Raw genomic sequence first — 21,381 nt, 5'->3', positions numbered from 1 at the left:
ACATCTCAGAGAAGATCATGAAAGGAGCAAGACAGAAAGAGAGAGGTGAAAAAGCAAAAGAGAGAAACTGAGAGAATGGAGAAGGAAGTGGAGGAAAAGGACACCAAACGTGAGAGGAATGGAAACATCACAGGGAGAAAAGATCAATGTTAGCATGCAGAGAACATGTCAGTAATCACTTACCTTCCCTTAAAACGTTATTTTGTGCAATTTTAAAAGTAATGGAAATTAAAACAGTATCCACACATTGTCAAAAAAAAAGATACAAAAAAAGTATCTTCTATTTGGAAGATGCAATAAAGTGTAAAGAGGAAAAACATTTAAATGCACATTATTTTAAAAATGCCCATGTCAGGGCGCCTGGGTGGCTAAGTGGGCTAAAGCCTCTGACTTCCCCTCTGGTCATGATCCCAGGGTCCTGGGAATGAGCCCTGCATCGGGCTCTCTGCTCAGCGGGGATCCTGCTTTCCCTTCTCTCTCTGCCTGCCTCTCTGCCTACTTGTGATTTTTCTCTCTCTCTGTCAAATAAATAAATAAAATCTTAAAAAAAAAAATGCCCATGTCATCATTCATAATCAACCATCTCTTAACATTCTGATTTTTTTCTTTCCAGACTTTTCCATATATATTACATGAATATATTCATATAACATATATTCATATAATTTATAAATTATATATAATATATACTGTAACTATATATAATATATGTAATATATTTATATGTATAAATAATATATATTTCCATAAATATATCCCCACACAGCTGAAGTTATAGTATATACACATTTTACTTACTATCTAGTATACGTGTCCAGTCATGCATAGACAAGGCATAGGATATACAAGGAGCACATAATCTTGCTAGATATGGCAATTGGATAGTGGGACCAACTAAGATCAAAACTCCACACCACTGCCTGCTAACTCCCTAACTTCCAATTACTCATTAGTAAAATGCATGTGCAAAATTAGCACCTAAATGTTAGAGTTGTAGCAATTAAAAGAGATCATCTAAGTAAAATAGGAGAGCCAATCAGGAACATTAAGGTGAATGTTAGACATTGCCTTGGACAATAATCACCTGTTGTCTTTGACTCTCTGAAACTACATTTGTTTGTTCAATGATCTACATTTAAAATTGTTTTTTAACTCCTCTACCCTTTTAAGGACTCCGTTCTGAATGGATAGTGGATGTGCCTGGCCTCCAGCAAGGGTGACAGTTACATTATCTAAGCAGAGATAGTCCAGGAAAGACCAAAGTTTGACCTTAGGACTAATGTTCCCCACCTGTTCTGAAAAATCACAGGGTCTAGAACAGAGCTATCCAGTGGAAATATAACATTAGCTAAAGAAGTAATTAAAAAATTTTTGGTAGCCACATTAAAAAAGATAAAAAAGAAATAGGTGAAATTAATTTTAATTATTTATTTATCCCAATATAACAGAAATATTATTATTTCACATGTAATCAATATAAAAAATTATTGAAATGGGGTCCCTGGGTGGCTGTCGGTTGAGCACCCGACTCTTGGTTTTGACTCAGGTCATTATCTTGGGGTTGTGGAATCAAGCACTCCATCGGGCTCTATGCTCAGCCCGAGGTCTGCTTGGGATTCTCTCTCTCCCTGGGTGCCTCCCCCTACTTGCATACACTCTTGAGTTCTGTCTCTCTCTCAAATAAATAAATCTTTTTTAAAAATTGAGATAGTTTTATTTTTTATTCTTTTTTTTTTAATATTTTATTTATTTGACAGAGAGAGAGAGTAGGCAGAGAGGCAGGAAGAGAGAGAGGAAGAAGCAGGCTCCCCAGTGAGCAGAGAGCCCAATGAGGGGCTTGATACCAGGACCCTGGGATCATGACCTGAGCTGAAGGCAGAGGCTTTAACCCACTGAGCCACCCAGGCACCCCTTGTCTTTTTTCTTTTAACCAAACTTTTCAAAATCCCTGTTTGTATTTTTACTTACAGTATATTTCATTTCACACAAGCCACATTTCAAGTGCCCAATAGCAACACAAGGTTAGTCACTACTGTGTTGGATAACACACATCTACAAAAGCTGCGAGTTAAGGACCAATTAAGCTGTGAGTGAATGGTCTTGAGCCTGGGGACAATACTGATTTTCTTAAGGTCATGTTAATGGTTTCATGTTGTACTTAATTCAATTTTTTTTAAAAAGCTGAGTGAATGCACAGGCAGGCAGAGAGAGAAGGGAAGCAGACTCCCCGCTGAGCCAAGAACCCAGGGCGAGCCTTGATCCCAGGGTCCTGGGATCATGACCTGAGCTGAAGGCAGAGGCTTTAACCCACCATAGGCACCCCACCATTGAAGAAATTTAAACATGATAGTACCAAGCTAAGATTTTTTTTTTAGAAGTAAGATGCCAGGATACTTGTTGGGGGCATTATGGAAATCCAGGCAGGAAGTGAAGAGGCCTGAGCTAATTAAGAGAGGCTTATCTAAAGAGAGATTGAGGGGCATCTGGGTGGCTCAGTCGGTTAAGAGTCTGCCTTTGGCTCAGGTCATGACCCCAGGATCCTGGGATCAAGCCCCACATCAGGCTCCCTGCTTGCCAGGGAGCCTGCTTCTCTCTCTTCCCTGCTCATGCTCTCTCTCTCTTGCTCTCTCACTATCTCTCTTGCTCACAAATAAATAAATAGAATCTTAAAAACAAAAAAAAAAGTGAGATTGAGCCCCTAGAGGTCAAGCCCCACGTGAGGCTCCAGGGTGGGTGTGAGGCAGCTTAAGATTCTCTCCCTCTGCCCCTCCCTCACCCCTGAAAGAAAGAGAGAGAGAGATAAAAAGAAAGAGAGAGAGAGAAAGAGAAAGAATGAAAGAAAAGAAACATCCTTCCTGCTTCACATTTATTCCCTCTATTAAAGCATCAGCAAGGAAGATAGGGAAGTAGAGAAAATTGCTTTTGCAAAATGCTGAGCATTCCTTTCTTACTAAGCAAATGATTTTTCTCAGAATAGCAGCCAATGTTGAGAGAGGAGACAAGCGCAGTTCTCTGAACCTTCTCCTCCTGCTAAAAAGTTCCAGACAGGACTTTGATCTCACAGGATAATTATTCCTACCCAGATATAAACCGGTTTGCAATTTTATTGTTCCCTTCCCCCAAGAAAAGGTTCACAGGAATTCAAAAGAGGTAATGAGCCAATAAAATAGGAATATTATTCTAGAATCTCTTATTTCTACCATACAGGACTTACATGTATGTAAGGGATTTAATAGTAACATTGAGGAAGGTAATATCTTCCTACCATTTCTACCACTAGCTTTGACATCCATTCATCTGCTCATTCATTCAATTAACACCTATTGATATTTACTATAAGCAGCGTTCTGAGATAGGTGCTATGACAAGGCAATATGCAACAGTGCATCAGAAATAGATCTGGGGGTGCCTGGGTGGCTTAGTGGGTTAAGTCTCTGCCTTCAGCTCAGGTCATGATCTCAGGGTCCTGGAATCAAGCCCCGCATCGGGTTCTCTGCTCGGCAGGGTGCCTGCTTCCCCCTCTCTCTCTTCCTGCCTCTCTGCCTACTTGTGATCTCTGTGTGTCAAATAAATAAATAAAATGTTAAAAAAAATAGATCTGAATCTGAAGAAGCTTATTAATTCTCAGACAGTAAGATATGTTAAATAATATGTTAAATAACTGTAAGTTGGGTTTAAAAATGCCTAAAATGGGTGTAGATAAAATATTATGGAATCTAAAGAAGATGGGGTTACCCCAATTAATGGGAAACAAGAGTTTAGTGGAATAAAACTTTGCATTTAAAGTGGACAATAATTTATGTATAAGATTTGGACTTGCAGAGATTTGGGAAAGAGCAATTTAGGCCACTATTTCCCAAAGTAGACTTCGAAAACAAGGTTCTGAAGAATATTGGAAATTCCAGGTAAACAGCATTTTGGGTTGTGCTGGTAAGTGGCCTATTTGTTCTCAAATTGATTTCCTTCTCTCCTGCTGCCATGTTTTGTATTTCAAGAAGTTGCTCCTTACAAATGACATTTCTCAGACTCTCTTATCAATTTCTTTGTGGTTTGGTTTGGCCACTGAAGGCAAGGGCAGCAGATGAGGAACCATGGGCAGGGTAGATCTTTCCTTCTCCCTGTACTTCAGATAGTAGTGGCTGCATCCCCTTTGTGGTTCCAACTGCAGATGGACAGTCCTTCTCTTGGTGGTCCCAGATTCTGCTGGGTAAGCCTGGCTCCTGGTCTGTGTGTTTCTTATCTACTGATGCATGTTAAGTTACCTTGAAACTTCACAGCTTAAAACAACAAAAATTTTATTATGTTGCACAATTCCTGAGGTTTAGTAATCTGAGAGTGACTTAGCCAGGTGATTCTGGCTCAAGGTCTCACATGAGGTTGCAGTCAAGATTTGGCTGGGGCTCCAGTTGTCTCAAGGCCAGAATAGGGCTGCAGAGTTCACTTCCAAGTTCATTCACACGGTTGTTGGCAGGACACAGCTCCTAACTGACCATTGGCCAGAGACTTCGGTATTCTGCCAGGTGGCCTCCTCACAGCTGCACACAACATGGCAACGTGTTTCTCCAACAGGAAGCTACCCAGGAGATAGAGATACCAGAATAGAAGCTGCAGTCTTTTTAATACCCTAATCTCAGAACTAACAAACCATTACTTCTGTCACATGCTGCTGGTAACACAGACTAACTGTGATGGAGTGTGGAAGGAACACACACAAGGCTATGAATACCAACAGGCAAGGATATGAGGGCTCTCTTGGAGGCTAGTTACCGCAGTAAATCCTGTGGTCCCCAATGATTCATGTCCCTCTCACATGTAAAGTGTATTTACTTTCTCCCAAAGTCACCAAAAGTCTCTTATAGCAATAGCTTGACATCAGCACGTCATCATCTAAACCAAGTCCCAGGGCAGCTGAGGCTCCCTGAGTATGGTTCCTTGAATATAGCTCCTTGAATTCAGTCCCTCTCCCCCTTAGAAGCTAAAGCAATACTATCTGCCCTACATTCACCCAACAGACAATGGAGAGACAGGCATAATAGTGTAACTGCTATAGATATTCCTGCTTAAAAAGAGGGAAAATGGCAGACACAGAGGAGTCACTTGTCCATTGTAATTCCTAAATCCAGCTGAGCAAATGTTGAAGCTTCCTTGATTAAGTCTCAAGGTCTCAGAATAATTCTCCCTGACTCTGAACTTCATGTTCTGGGGTCTTGGTTCTGACTTCTGAGTCATTCTCCCTTTTTCATGAAAGATAGCCCATGTTTACAGCTGAGGAGTAGAACTTTGAGAGACTTAAGGCCTTTTTTCATTTTGTACTATCTGTTTTGGTCCACGATGAGAATGCTTCTGCATATACACTTCCTTTAAACATTTTATGAATTTTCTGTGAATCTTACTGGATTCACACCAGTTAGACAAAAGATACACCAACAAATACCTTTCTGATGAGATGGCTGAAGGCTAATGAATTTAAGCTTCCTAGATGCTTTATCATTTTATTGAGAGACTATATGAGACATACCTTTAATATCCTTAAGAGGACAATTTATCTGAACAGAATAGTACTCTGACACACAACCTTAAATCTTTTTGAAAACCTGACAAAAGATTTTACTGTCGCACCATTGCTTCATCTTTAGACTGTGTTCTACTGGCAATGCCCTGGACTTGATCTTTGCTCAGAAGCTGTATCTTTTTTTTTTTTTTTAAAGATTTTATTTATTTATTTGACAGAGAGAAATCACAAGTAGATGGAGAGGCAGGCAGAGAGAGAGAGGGAAGCAGGCTCCCTGCTGAGCAGAGAGCCCGATGCGGAACTCGATCCCAGGACCCTGAGATCCTGACCTGAGCCGAAGGCAGCGGCTTAACCCACTGAGCCACCCAGGCGCCCCAGAAGCTGTATCTTAATGTTAGAACTGTTTACTATTTGGAGAGGTGAAAATTTTCAAAATCAGCAAATTCAGTCTCCTTTTTGTGGAAAGTTCTTCCTTTATTTTACTTCTGTCCTCCACATGTATCTACAGGCAGCAAGAAGAGAGCTTTGCCTGGCACCTAGTTCATTAGACACATTTTCTACCTTTCAGTTAGAGCAGGCAACAGTTTTGCTCAACTTTTTGCCACTGTATAATAAGGATCCCCTTTCTCTAGTAGCAAATAACATTACCTCATTTTCTTGCAAGCCTTCACCTGAATTGTGATACCTCTATTAATGGTTTCCTCAAGTACTTTGGGCTTTCACTATCTCCAGAGTCCAGCCCCCAGTTCCAAAGTCACTTCTGCATTTTAGGATTCTGTTTTAGGAGAATCGTACTTCTAGGTACCAATACCTGCATTAATTATCTACTTCCATGAAATATATTATTCTGAAACTTACCAGTTAAAAACAGCAAATATTTATTTATTATCTCACACACTTTCTGAGGATCAGGAATTCTGAGACCTGGCTTGGCTACGAGGTTCTGGCTCAGGCTTTCTCATGAAGATGCAATCAGACAAAATGTCAGCTAGAACTTCTGTTACCACAAGGCTTAACTGGGGCTGGAGAATCTACCAAAAAATGTATTACCACATCTGGGCAGCACTACCTCTTCCCTTAGTCCCTAGAGTCTAGGGGGTAGCATCTCCCTCATATTGCTCATCTGTGGGCTGTCCCACTGTTACTCTTTGAATTCCTCTAAAATGTTAAAAACTAGTTTCTCATGTCAGATTCCTTTTATTGATTCCCTGGCATATGTGCTGTTTTCTGTTCTGGATCCTGATTTATATGTTAGTCAACTAAGTCTTGTTGAGTTGAACAAAGTTTTGTTTGAGGTGAACAGATTTCTTTACTGTGGGACTTTCCAGAGCCCTTAATATGCTAAATACATTGTAAACCTCCCTGAGAAATCTACAACAGACAGCATTTCGCAAATTCCTTTTATCACAAGCCCTGCTTTTTTGTTTGTTTTGGTTTTACATGCACCTAATAGCTAGGATGCAAAAACCATGAATTAGAAACATCATAGTTCAGTTTGACTGGAACAATGAGCTTTGAAGGAAAGCAGTAGAAAACATGGTGAGAAGAGGGTGGAGGCTGAATCACACAGGGCAAGGTGTTTGAACTTGATCCTATAGGCACTGGGGAGTCACTGAAAGTTGCCTCCTGTTAGGTGCAAAGTTAGAATTGTTGAGCTAAACTGTTTAATTATAGCAATACCCTTTATTTTCCTTTTATATGCAGAATTATCTAGTATAATTAGTGAAATAGAGAAAAGAGAATGATATTTCCTCAGGAGGAAAGAAAATGCTTCGATGTATGCCCCTAAAAACCAGTTTTGTCAGAGAAGTTAAAAAATAGAGGAATTCTTTTTTGAAAAGAATTGGTGATAAGAAAAGAAGATGGATGTGGGTGGCTCATTGGGTTAAAGCCTCTGCCTTCGGCTCAGGTCGTGATCCCAGGGTCCTTGGATGGAGCCCCTGGAATGGAGCCCTGAATCAGGCTCTCTGCTCAGCAGGGAGCCTGCTTCCCTTCCTCTCTCTTTGCCTGCCTCTCTGCCTACCTGTGATCTCTGTCTGTCAAATAAATAAATAAAAAATCTTCAAAAAAAAAAAAAGAAAGAAAGAAAGAAAAGAAGGTGGAAGTATATCTCAGGGAAACAATGAGCTAGTAATTAGAGTATAGACATCTTTTGAGAAAAGAAATATTTAAATGTTAATGTGTACATTATTTACCTATTTCTACAAAACAAATTATCCCCAAACTTTTTGGCTCAAACAATAACATTTATTATCTCTCATAGCTTCTGTGGCTGTTTGGTTCTAGTTTAGAGATTCTCATGAGGTTAAGTCAGATGGTGATTGTGCCTACAATCATCTGAAGGCTTGACTGAGGCTCCTAGACCTGCTTCCAAGGTGGCTGACTTACATGAATGGCAAGTTAGTGCTGGCTGTTAACAGGAAGCCTCAGTTTCTCTTCATATAAGTTAATTTTCAGGGGTCCTTGCATTCATGGTGACTGCTTTTCCCCAGGGCAAGGGACCGAAGGAGCCATGGCAAAAATTATATTGTCTTTTATTGTTTAGCCTCAGAAGGCCTACGTTGTCACTTCTATAATAATCTGTCACAAAAGTCAGCCCTGATTCAATGTAGGAGGGGAAATACCAAGATACGAGGATCAGTCTCTGTTATCTTGGAGGATAGCTACCAGAGCATATTTTCTATCTTTCTAGATGCCTCTGTTAATATTCTTTCCCTCAAACAAAGCTACTTTCAAGACATCTTGGATAGCCAAATCATGTAGCCATATTGAAAGCACCATATTCTCTGGTCAAATTATAAAGAATTTCAGTGCAAGGTTTGCCAGTCTTCAAAAAACGTTTTCTGTTTTCAAAAAACGTATGGGATTTCTTACTGCAAAAGTTAAGCAGGCCAGGAATCTCTCAAGAACAAAGATTTATCTGAAGGCTGAAATTTCATCATTGATGAAGAAAAGTAGTTTGTGGTACCAGTTATTTTATTCCTCTACTCACTGTAAACAAATTCATCTTTTGGGAGGGGCCAGGTATATATAATATCTGACAGGCTTGATTTTAGAAGGCCTGTTTTTAAGTACATGAAAATTATATAAATAATCAGTAACATTTTTTCTTTTAAAAGTCCAAACTGCATTCATTCAAAATCTGTACCTTTTAATGTGGGATAAGATACTAAAAGTATATGACCAGAATAAATGTTGACATTTTAATTAATAAAAAGACATATATTTTTCTTAGAAGAACAACCTTGACCTTTATATATCTCTTCTCTAGGAGACTATTCCAAAGGTAAACTATTGCACTTTCCCAAATAAAGGCAGTATGGTATATGAAAAGCATAAACTTTGGAATTCAAGATTTCTATCCTGACTCTGCTAGTCATGTGATCTTGTGCAAGTTACCATACTTCTCCAAACCTCTGTTTACTAATCTGTAGAATGGGGGGACTATAACCAAACTGAGGATTAAATTATATAATATAATACTTAGCAAAATGCCTGTCAGAGTGAGGGCTCAACAAATGACAGTTACTCTTTATAGCCTTTATTTATTTTTTAAAATTTCTTTTCAGTGTTCCTGAATTCATTGTTTATGCACCACACCCAGTGTTCCTTGCCAATACGTGCCCTCCATAATATCCACCACCAGGCTCATTCAGCCTCCCATACCCCTCCCCTCCAAAACCCTCAAATTGTCTGTCAGAGTCCACAGTCTCTCATGGTTCATCTCCCCCTCCAATATCCCCCAACTCTCCCTTCTCCTCTCCCGCTCCCCATGTCCTCTGCAGTATTGTCTCAAATGATAGTTACTCTTAACAATTTGGGCAAGCAATGCTACTATCCATGAGTTCACCTTTCAGTCTTCAGTTCTTATCTACTCCTGGTGCTACATAGCATGTGTGATTAGTGACTTTTTTTTTTTTTTTAAAGATTTTATTTATTTATTTGACAGACAGAGATCACAAGTAGGCAGAGAGGCAGGCAGAGAGAGAGAGAGAGAGAGAGGGAAGCAGGCTTCCTGCGGAGCAGAGAGCCCGATGCGGGGCTCGATCCCAGGACCCTGAGATCATGACCCGAGCCGAAGGCAGCAGCCCAAACCACTGAGCCACCCAGGCGCCCCGATTAGTGACTTTTTTAAGTTTATTTTTTAAAAAAATTTTCATTTTCATTCCAGTAATTAGCACACAGTGTTATATTAGTTTCAGGTGTACAATATAGTGATCAACAATTCGACACATCACCCAGTACTCGATTCTCAACAAGAGTACTCCCTAATCCCCATCACCTATTTAACCCATCCCCCCATCTGATAACTATCAGTTTGTTCTCAATAATTAAGAGTATGCTTCTTGACTTCTCTATTATTTTTCTCCCTTTGCTTGTTTGTTTCATTTCAGAAATTCCACATATGAGTGAAATCATATGGTATTTTCTTTCTCTGACTTATTTCACTTAGCATTATACTCTCTAGCTCCTTCCACATGGTTACAAATGGCAAAATTCCATTCTTATTTATGGCTGGATAATATTCCTCTGCATGGGGGCACCTAGGTAGCTCAGTGGGTTAAGTCTCTGCCTTCGGCTCAGGTCATGATCTCAGGGTCCTGGGATAGAGCCCCACATTGGGCTCTCTGCTCGGCAGGGAGCCTGCTTCCTCCTCTCTCTCTCTTCCTGCCTCTCTGCCTACTTGTGATCTCTGTCTGTCAAATAAATAAATAAAATCTTTAAAAAAAATATTCCTCTGCATGCACGCATATGTGTGTGTATGTGTGTGTGTATAACATGTATCCAGAGATGGATATAACGATGTGTATAACATCTTTATCCAATCAGTTGAGGGACATTTGGGCTGTTTTATCTTGGCTATTGTAAATAATTCTGCTATAAACACAGGAGTGCAGTGCCCAGCAGTATGATTGCTGGATAAGGTAGTTCAATTTTTAACTTTTTGAATAACCTCCATGCTGTTTTCCACAGTGTCTGTACCAGTTTGCATTCCCTCTAACAGGACACTAAGGTTCCTTTATCTCCTCATCCTTGCCAACACTTAAAGTTTCTGTGTTTTTTATTTTAGCCATTCTGGCAGGTGTGAGGTGATACCTCATTATAGTTTTGATTTGCATTTCCCTGATGATAAGTAATGATGAGCATCTTTTCATGTGTCTGTTGGCCATCTGTATGTCTGTATGTCTTTTTTTGTTTTTTTTAAGATTTACTTATTTATTTGAGAGACAGAGAGAAAGAGAACAAGCACATGAGCAGGGTGGGGTGGGGCCAAAGGAGAGAGAAGGAGAAGCAGACTCCCCGCTGACCAGGAAGCCTGAGGCAGGGCTCAATCCCAGGACCCTGAGATCACGACCTGAGCTGAATGCAGCAGACACTTAACCAACTGAACCACCAGGTGCCCTCATCTCTATGTCTTCTTTGGAAAAATGTCTGTTCATGCCTTCTTCCCATTTTTAATTGGATTATTTGTTTTTGAGGTGTTGAGTTTTTAAAGGGATATATGTGTGTGTGTGTGTGTGTGTATGTACATGCACACACACACACATATATATATCAGATATGTCATTTGCAAATATCTTCTCCCATTCTGTAGATTGACTTTTAGTTTCATTGATTGTTTCCTTCACTGTGCAGAAGCTTTTATTTTGATGCAGTCCCAATAGTTTATTTTTGCTTTTGTTTCCCTTGTCTTAGGAGACATATTGTGATTAGTGATTTCAAAATGTTGAAATGAAGGAACTACAAAAATAACAATGATTAAAAAGCTTAATTTATGGTTGTGTTACTCCTTGTCTTTCAGTTTTCTCTGGATGCAACCCAGTTTATTCAATCCGCAATTCAAATACGAACTACACATTTTAAAAAATCTGCTTTTTTTTTCATAATAATGATCTTTAAGAAAAATAAGACACTGCAAAACCACGAAATGATCATTACATTATAAATCTGGGCTTAATTTTCCCAAAATTGGACTTTGGAAAATAAATGTTATAAATTTTGAGACATTTTGAAAAGTATTGAAAAACTTTGGAGGTATTCACCTTTGTAAGACTCTTTTCCTCTATTTTCCAGATGGAAAGGAGAGAAGGAAATAAGGGAGATGGAAAAAAATGGAGAAGAATCATATTTTTAAAGGTCTTTTTATATATTCAAATGCAGAATAGCCATGACCAGAAAGACGAATTACAAAAAATAATCAGGAATCTAAATATGTACACATTTCGAATCAGTACTAAATGGGCTTGACAATTTTCGATGGAAAACTATTTACTTTGCATATATTTGTACCTTAACAATTTTATATACTTCTTAATTTTTTAAAAGATTTTATTTATTTATTTGACAGACAGAGAGAGAGAGATCACAAGTAGGCAGAGAGGCAGGCAGGTGGGGGTGGGAAGCAGGCTCCCCGCTGACCAGAGAGCCCGATGGATCCCAGGACCTTGGGATCATGACCCAAGCTGAAGGCAGAGGCTTTAACCCACTGAGCCACCCAGGTGCCCCTAATTTTATTTATTTATTTTTTTTCTCACCATAGCACATACCCTCCCCAATGCCCAGCCATTCCATCCTTCACACCCCACCCCACCCTGGGCCCCCAGCAACCCTCAGTTTGTTTCCTGAGATTAAGAGTATCTTATGGTTTGTCTCCCTCTCTGGTTTCATCTTGTTTCATTTTTCCCTCCCTTCTCCTATGATCCTTTGTCATGTTTCTGATTCCTCATATCAGTGAGATCATATGATAATAGTCTTCATTTTATATTCTTTAAAAAATTTAAATAAGAATAACACTTAGAAAACACACAGAATGAGCTGGTCTCCTTTTAAAAAAGAAAATATGAGTAAACTAGATTAAGAAAATGTGATTTTTTTAAACATAATTTACAAAGCAGCTACAGATATTATTTTTTATTAAAAAACATTAACACAAAGTATTAGTGTTGGCTTACATAACTTTGCACAACTCAGTGATGTTTTGAAAGGACCACAGCCTATATGGATATAATGGAATGCCGTGTAGCTACCAAAAATGATAAGAGCCTCACTTTGGTCTGTACATGGAAATGTGTATAGAGTAATATAAACAGGAGAGAAGAGACACAAAATAGCATACTCTGATTAAACTATGAAAAACATATGCCTGTATAATGTAGTACAGTGAATGTACTTCAGTGAACCGAAGGCAGAGAATACCATGTATATAATTACTCAATAAATACTTGCTGAATAAGAGTAAGTGAAAATTATTTTAAATCTTATAGACAGAGTCAAACATCTTTTCTGGTATATTTCTATGGCTTTGTAGTTGAGGCTAATTTAGCAGAAAAGGCCCTTACAGACCTCCTGCAGTGTTTATGATAAGATTAATTTAAGAAATTATTCTTATTACTGTGCTTGCCCTTCTTCCAGCCTACAAGTATTTCCCCATAAATTTTGCTTCCCTTCTCTTCAGAAATTCTTCTTTCTTTGATACAATTGAAGCTAGAAGAGATGATTATCTGTGCTTTACTCTCATTTCTTTCTGAGGTACTTGTATCCAGATATTTGATTATTAATTTTTTTATTATTAATTTGGTACAGTGGTTAAACACCCATTAGCTCTCTCTCTCTTGCTCGCTTTTTTTTTTTTTTTTTTTTTGCAGCCTCAGTTTACAAACTTGTCTGAAGTTAAATGATACCAAACACCACTTTCAAAACTGTTGGGCGTTGGGACAGAAGTGAGGGTCAGAGCAAGGGAGGAGAGTTCACAAGGCCAGCAATTAGCAATGTGGTCTCTACCCAACGTCTGTGGTTTTTACCAGCTTTAGAACTACTCATCTCAGCCGTGGGGCTCCAACACTTCTCTCTCCAAACACTAATACTTGAACCTGCTCCCCTTAAAAATAATAGCATTTTGCATTTGTAGAGCACTTAAGTGTTTACAAGACACTTTTTACCCCCATGATCTTATTTATATCTTATTTAATCTCTTTATTCTCATGCATGTTATTTATTACAAATTTTTCTAGGAGAACTAATGGGAAAACTCGAGTAAGATGTGGGAAAAGGAAGTTCATAGATAGTGCCTTATGAACTGCCAAAATAGTAACACTGTAATCATGATGAAACCAAAGCTGTTTTGACTGGCTAAAGTTCGTCACTCCTGATAGAGTTGATTTGTTACCTTCTGAGGGCTGATGTTCTCCTTATCCTTCGCTCTCCTTATCCTTCGCTGTCTGGCATCCATAATTAGTTGTGTTGGAAAGCTGACACTACTACTAAGGGCATGCAGGACTTACTTGTCTCTCAGTCTAGTTAGTACCTGGCTCTGTCTTCCTTGCAAGCTGGAAACTGGCGGTTCTTCATTTCAGCCTTAAGAATGTCTGGCATCGGGCGCCTGGGTGGCTCAGTGGGTTAAGTCTCTGCTTTCGGCTCAGGTCATGACCTCAGGGTCCTGGGATTGAGGCCTGCATCGGGCTCTCTGCTCAGCAGGGAGCCTGCTTTCTCCTCTCTTTCTCTATGCCTGCCTCTCTGCATACTTGTGATCTCTCTCTCTGTTTCAAATAAATTAAAAAAAAAAAAAAAAGAATGTCTAGCAGCTTCCACTTTTATGCATTTAGGAGCCCTGAGTGACCACTGGGTAAGTTCACATGGAGGGGGAAAAGCCCTGGGACTACATGGTAGGAAAGAGAGGTCTTACCTTGCCAGTGTCCCAGCTGAGTCTGGCCTTCCAGACATGCCCAGTGAGGGATCAGATACATGAGTGAAGCTACCCTGGAGATTTCCAGCCTCAGTTTCCAGCTGACTGTGGCCATGTGAGAGACCCAAAGGAGACCAACAGAACTAACAGGCAGAGCACCAACTACAGCACTCATGAGAAATTAAAAAAAAAAAAAAAAAAGATTACTGTTTTAAGCCACTACATTTTAGGGTGGTTTATTAAGCAGTAATAACCAAAACACTACTAAGATTAATAATATTAAAGATTATGGTTATTGGGGCGCCTGGGTGGCTCAGTTGGTTAAGCAGCTGCCTTCGGCTCAGGTCATGATCCCAGCGTCCTGGGATCGAGTCCCATATCGGGCTCCTTGCTCCGCAGGGAGCCTGCTTCTCCGTCTGACTCTGCCTTCCACTCTGTCTGCCTGTGCTCGCTCTCGCTTGCTCTCTCTGACAAATAAATAAAATCTTTAAAAAAAAAAAAAAAAAAAGATTATGGTTAGTTTGGAGTCCCATTAGATAACATTCAGTCAAGAAGCTTAAGAATACCAGAATCCGGGCGCCTGGGTAGCTCAGTGGGTTAAGCCGCTGCCTTCGGCTCAGGTCATGATCTCAGAGTCCTGGGATCGAGTCCCGCATCGGGCTCTCTGCTCAGCAGAGAGCCTGCTTCCCTCTCTCTCTCTCTGCCTGCCTCTCCATCTACTTGTGATTTCTCTCTGTCAAATAAATAAATAAAATATTTAAAAAAAAAAAAAAGAATACCAGAATCCTACCTTAGACCACAGCCACCCCTAGACCCCCACCCCCACCAGTGACTGGAGGGAGAAATATATACAGGAGACAGTGGCGAAAGAAAACAACACTTGGATTTTAGCTAGGTTTTTTTTCTCTGATAAGGTGGTCTGAGGACACAAGCCTAGAGCTTGAGGTTTACAGGGCCGTTTTTGGGTAAAATTAAAAATATTTAGCTACCAGGAAAGCCAAGAACATGCCCAATCAAAATGGACACTAGCTGAACCAGGCTGCACGTTCACAGAGTAATAACTTCAACCTGGTTGTTCCCTCTCTCTAAGCCTGAGAGCAGGCCTGGGTTGGAGTGTCACTCAGTACTATGGAGACAAAGACAGAAGAGCCCAGAGAGATCCACACCCATGTGTGACCCAGGCACATTGTCCGTGATCTTGACTACAGGGAAAAATGACCTGGTCTATGTCTTGGAATCTGACCAACCAAGTTAGCCATTTCTGTCATGGAGGGTAAGGAAAACATGAAGGGTCATAAGGAAGAGACTGTGGAAGCATCCCCCTCCCTAGACCCTTTACATAATATCTCCTTTAATCCTCACAGTAACTGTGAAAGGTAGAAATTTTTCTTGCCATATTACCCATGAGAAAATTAACTACTATAGAGGCTGAATGACTTGTATTAGGAATGACAGTGGTGGGTTGGAGGAGGTTGAAAAGGAGAGATGATTTTCGAGTATGGCATGTAATAAAGTCACTTACATTGTCATCTCAGTTGTTTTCTGTTCAAGTGAAGAACAAAGTCAAAGGAAAGTTCTGTATGTTAGAAGCACCCAAGCAAATAGGGCCCAAAATCACCCTTTTTTGTGGCTTGATAATAGCACGGGTGGGAAGAAGTCATCTCCTTCTACTACAGCAGAGAAGTAGCTGCACGCCAGCAGTGGTTGGTGATATGACTCAGTGTACAGCCACTCAGAAATACATGTGAAACCTCCCCTCCCCCCATAAATCTTTGAGAAATACAGAAGGGAACTGAGGTTCTAATGACCTCCTTGTAGGAGCCAGTATCCAAATGGATTGTCAAACTTGAGCAGCCTGGAGAAATGTCTGCTACACAAACATTACATCTCCGACGGAAAACTATATTTGTTCCACCCCCACATTCTCCATTCAAGTTCCCAGAAGTTTGCAATTATCCTCAAAAGATGTTTCCAGACAAGGCTTACTCAGCTTCAGTTTTCAGTAGGATAAGATTGTTTTGTTTTGTTTTCATTTCTTCGAACTTGGCTGACCATTCTCAGTCCATCCTAGGCTGGTGGGTAAAAGCCAGTCATGAACCACATACCTGTTCTCATTCACTTTTTGCCTGCCTGTTCTTTCTCTCCTAATCCTTGATTCTTGGCCCTATGTATCAATTTGGTATCTCTATTCCTCTCTTTCTTTGTGTCAACCCCTCTTCATTCTTGCTGGGTTTTACTTTCTTCTTCAGGCCACCTGGACTTTGACCTCTTGCCCAGCTTTCAGTTATGCTAATCCCTCTGACTTGGTAACCTATATTGACTTAGCTGAAAATCTTCATATCAAGGCCTAGGACTGCAGAATTCCACCAGTCAACTGCACCTGGGTGACACCTGGTGGCATATATCGTCCAAGCCCTGTGCCTGGGGAAAGAAAAATCTGACAAAATCAATGGCAGAAGAGAGGGAAGAGTTGTTTTTAACCCACACTTGCTGTCAGGCCAGCCAAATTTCTACCTGCCCACCTCTGCACCATTTTTTCTCCAGCTCTAAGAGATTTAGGAAGGATTTTTAAAATATATATATATATATCCTTGGTTACAACAACTTTGGAAACTGTTTGGCAGTATCTACTAAAACTGAACATATGCATATACTTGTACTAAACAATTCTACTCCTAGATATATTCACAACAGAAATGCATGCATATGTTCACCAAAAGACATGTACAAGAATGTTCATAGCAGGACTATTCATGATAGCTAGAAAGTGGAAACAATCCAAATGTCCAATAGCGGTAGAATAGATAAAGAGGAATAGATTCACACAATGTGCTAATGCAAGAGCAAAAAAGAACAGACCCCTGCTATGCATGACAACATGGATAAATGTTACATATATAACGTGACCCCAAAAAAACCACACACAAAAGAATACATAATATATATTCAATTTATATAAAGTTCTAAAACAGACAAAATGAATCAATGTTGTTAGAAGTCAGAAGAGTGATTACCATATGGTGAGTGGTAACCAGGTGGGGACACTGGATTGGATGCTGATAATGTTTGTTTCTTAATCTGCATCCTGATTAAACTAGTATGTTCACTTTGTGAAAATTCATCCAGCTGTACACTTGTGATTCATGTATTTTCCTGTATATGGTCCATGTGAATAAAGCGAATGACAGAAAGAAAAAATTTCCTTAATTTCTCCTGAAAATGTAAAGGACACTCAAGTTTAGTGGCTGAGTAAATGGGGTTCCTTGTGTTCCCACGCATCATTTGGAAAACCTAGCAATTTCTATTAATCTATAAAGCTTGTAGATTCCTCTGCTATGATGAAAACACCCCTCCTCAAGCCCCTCCCCTCCACCTCCAAGTGGACATCTTGGTACTTGGCAAGATATGATCAGTGGTATGTCACACAACCAACACAGGTCTCCACCTCTTGGTTCCCAGGTGGAATGGATGAAACATAATTGTGGGACCTCTAAGAAGGAGTCAGGGGGTTTTCTGGGACAAGTTAACCAGTTGGCTGGATAAGACAGCTTGCAGGCTGCAGAGCATGGGGCCACAGCAAATTGCGAAGCTGTCAAGGGTTAAAACTGTAACAGATGACCACAGAGATTATCTTAGTAAATTACATGGCTATTGACAATAGGTAGAGAATCAGAGGCGAGGTTTGGGATAACAGGACGGAAATGGAGACCATCAGGATAGATCATGTACTTTGATTTAAAAAACAAACAAACAAACAAACAAACAACATGGGAATGAGCAGTCACAGGCTTTTTAAAAAATTATTTATTTATTTGAGGTGGGAGGGGCAGAGGGAGAGAGAGTCTTAAGCAGGCTCTGCACTATGGGGCTCAGTCTCACAACCTTGAGATCAGAACTTAAGCGGAAACCAAGAGTCAGGCACTTAACCACCCAGGCACCCCTAAAGCCACAGGCTTTTAGTAGGACCTTTACAGCCTCTGTGAATTGGGCAAGAACTGTTGTAGACAAAAATCCTATACTCTTCCCACTACTATCCGGCTTCCCTCTCTGGGTACTTTGTTTTGGTGACATCCCTCACTCACATCCTACCACCCAGCTTCTAGGATTTTGGTTCCTTGAACATTTCTCAGCCCTGCTAGCTTCTATAATTTCCCATCATCTGGGGTGAGAAATCCCACACTTTAGCCCCCAAACCCTGACCCCTCCAGTCCCTCATAGGTCAACAGTAGTCCTCTCCTTCACTCACCATCGCCCTATTAGGGTGGGGATTCTGGATAGAAAGAAAAAGGGCAGCTAGAGCCAAGCAAGGATATCTCCTCAAAACTCAAGGTCATGTCTTTGCTGCTAGAGTCACTACACATCTTCTCTAATACTCTGCCCCTGGTGCAGTCTGTTTCCTTTTGGACTGTGTTGCTGTACTAGGCAAACCCATGTAAATTGGCATGGAAATTTATAATGAGGTCCACCAGTATCTCTCTGCTATGTTAGGAATTTGTCCAGGCTATAGAATTCCTTCCCATCCCCTTTGCTTCAACTTATTCATTAGCCCCCTTGTTTTCCCACTTATATTGATTCCATACCTTGGCACCAACCACTCTAGCAAAGTGAGGATAATAGGCATTCTGTTCTGGTCCCTGTAGGATGCTACTCTACTTGGCCACCTTTGTCCTATTTCATCCTAGATAGAATAATCGAATATGTCCTATAATCAATATGTCCTATTTCATCCTAGATAGAATAATCAAAATTCTCTTTGCTTCTATAGTATTTCCTGCTGTTTATTGTGTCTGTTTGACATTCTCTTTCTTAAAATGTTACAAATTAAAATCTGAAACAACAGCAGCAATACAGGGTAGTAGAAGTCTGTATTTTGGAAACTGACAAAACGGGATTGAATTCCTAGATCTATCTATTGCCTGCTATCTAGGAGACCATGGACAATTTTCCTGTCCTTTTTAAGCCTCAGTTTTCTCAACTATAAAAGAGTGATTCAGTCTTGAATAGTTGTTGGGAATGTTAAGTAATACTGTGTGGGGATAATATCTGCTCATACAAACTACTAAATAAATGCTGGTTGTTATTGTTAGAAGATTTGTTTTAAGAACAGACATTAACTACCTTCCAATCACTGAATTGTGTTACGGAGTCCAGCTGATCTGAAAAAGAAAATGCATTTGCTAAGAAATACACAAATGAATCTGTCTACTAAGAAAAGCATACACAGCAAGCGCTGCAAAGAAGCACATTCTGAGGTGCAGAAAAAGGCAATTCAAGGATACAAATTAAGCACCAAAATTACATTATGCATTTAAAAACACAAATATTGGGGCACTTGGGTGGCTCAGTGGGTTAAGCTACTGCCTTCGGCTCAGGTCATGAAGGTCATGATCTCAGGGTCCTGGGATCGAGTCCCACATCAGGATCTCTGCTTGGTGGGGAGCCTGCTTCCTCCTCTCTCCCTCTGCCTACCTCTCTGCCTACTTGTGATCTCTCTCTGTCAAATAAATAAATAAAATCTTTAAACACACACACACACACACACACACACACACACACACACAGGGGTGCCTGGGTGGCTCAGTGGGTTAAAGCCTCTGCCTTCGGCTCAGGTCATGATCCCAGGGTCCTGGGATCGAGCCCCACATCGGGTTCTCTGTTTGGCGGGGGCCCTGCTTCCCTCTCTCTCTCTCTCTCTGCCGGCCTCTCTGCCTACTTGAGATCTCTGTCTGTCAAATAAATAAATAAATAAAATCTTTTAAAAAATAAAAATAAAAAACCACACAAATATTAAAAAATTGATAGAATTAAGAAAAAGTCACAGTCCTAAGATAGTACTGATCTCAATAAATGGTTTTTGAATGTGGAAGGACCTAAAAGAAGCTGGCTCCAAAGTAGTATATGTTTGGTCTACCTATAGAGAATTCTAGAGAGAAGTAGTATTTATGTTGAATGTTGCAGCAGACAAAGGGTATGAGAGAACTAGGCCACAACAAGAAATGCAAAAGTTGGGGCAGCAATAAGACAAAGGCCAATTAATCAACAAAAATCAAGAGTAAGTAAATAAATTTCTGAGGGCAGAACAAGATAAGATGACCAAAGTACATACAGTCTGCAGGGAGGAGAGCTACTGATCAAACAGCTGGCCTCAGAAAGGGTCACAGGAAATGTGGCAGAGGCAGAGTTAGAAGAACAGAGAGTCCCCAGACTCAACACAGAAGGACTCTCAGTATAGAATCAACATACTCTTTGAGCCTCAATAAAGCCATTATAGGTCGCCTGGGTGGCTCAGTTGGTTGGGTAGCTGCCTTCGGCTCGGGTCATGATCCTGGAGTCCCGGGATTGAGTCCCACATAGGTCTCCCGGCTCCGTGGGGGTCTGCTTCTCCCTCTGACCTTCTACCTTTCTCATGCTCTTTCTTACTGTCACTCTCTCAAATAAATAAATAAAGTATTTAAAAACAAAAAAGCCATTACAGTTCTCTCACTTGGGTGAGAATGCATCTTTAGGAAACCTGGTCTGTAACCTTGCTGAATATTGTAACTAGATGGTTAGAAGTTGGAAAGAGACTTGACAAAGTTCTCTGGAAAAGTATTTCAGAGCTGTTTTGGCTAGCTTCTTGGATGCAAGCTTATCTGAGTGTCACTGATGGAGAGGATTTGATTGGATCATGGATGTGATTAGTAAATCCCCATGGTCAGTACGCAGGTCCACAAGCCTTCCCAGTTAATAAAACAGTAAGATTATCTTTCTAAGAAAAAATATTTAGTGTGTCTAGCAGTGTCTAGCAGTCTTCCTGGTTATACACCACAGTGGAGAAATAGAAGCAGCATTCTGTCCTTGGAACATCTTTTCTCTTTAGATGTGCAATGCCAAATACATCTTTAAAGAGTTCCAGAAAGTCAGTCTTAAAGCCCCTGAAGGAATCTTTTGTCTCTTTTTATATAGATGAGCTAAGTTAAGTTCCAAAGAAAATTTAGGAGGCCATGTAACATACTGGAAAGGGGACGAGTTTTAGTGCCTGACAAATCTACTTTGAATTCCAGCTTTACCACTTATCAGCTGTGTGATTTTGCACAAATTTATATAATTTGACTCACTCAGAGTCTCAGTTTCCCCAGGTATGAAATGGAGATAATATCTATTGGAGAGTTGTTTAATATGTATCTCACTATTCCTGACACATTGA

At 40.2% G+C, this 21,381-nt stretch overlaps 1 long non-coding RNA gene across 2 annotated transcripts in view; it reads right to left on the bottom strand.

Moving 5' to 3' along the window:
* Positions 1 to 4,310: 4,310 nt before the first annotated feature.
* Positions 4,311 to 21,381, bottom strand: part of LOC131816897 (uncharacterized) — a 174,196-nt gene continuing 157,125 nt past the window's right edge. For both annotated transcript variants that reach the window (XR_009348229.1, XR_009348230.1), the window contains 2 exons: positions 14,196 to 14,357; positions 4,311 to 4,573 (listed from right to left, as the gene is read on the bottom strand). This is a non-coding gene — a long non-coding RNA (uncharacterized LOC131816897). The remainder of the gene's footprint in view (positions 4,574 to 14,195; positions 14,358 to 21,381) is intronic.

This window comes from Mustela lutreola, chromosome 15, assembly GCF_030435805.1.
Source record: "Mustela lutreola isolate mMusLut2 chromosome 15, mMusLut2.pri, whole genome shotgun sequence".
Classification (NCBI taxonomy): Eukaryota; Metazoa; Chordata; class Mammalia; order Carnivora; family Mustelidae; genus Mustela; species Mustela lutreola.
Note: the sequence above shows the minus strand (reverse complement) of the source record. Positions and strands in the feature narration are given on the sequence as shown.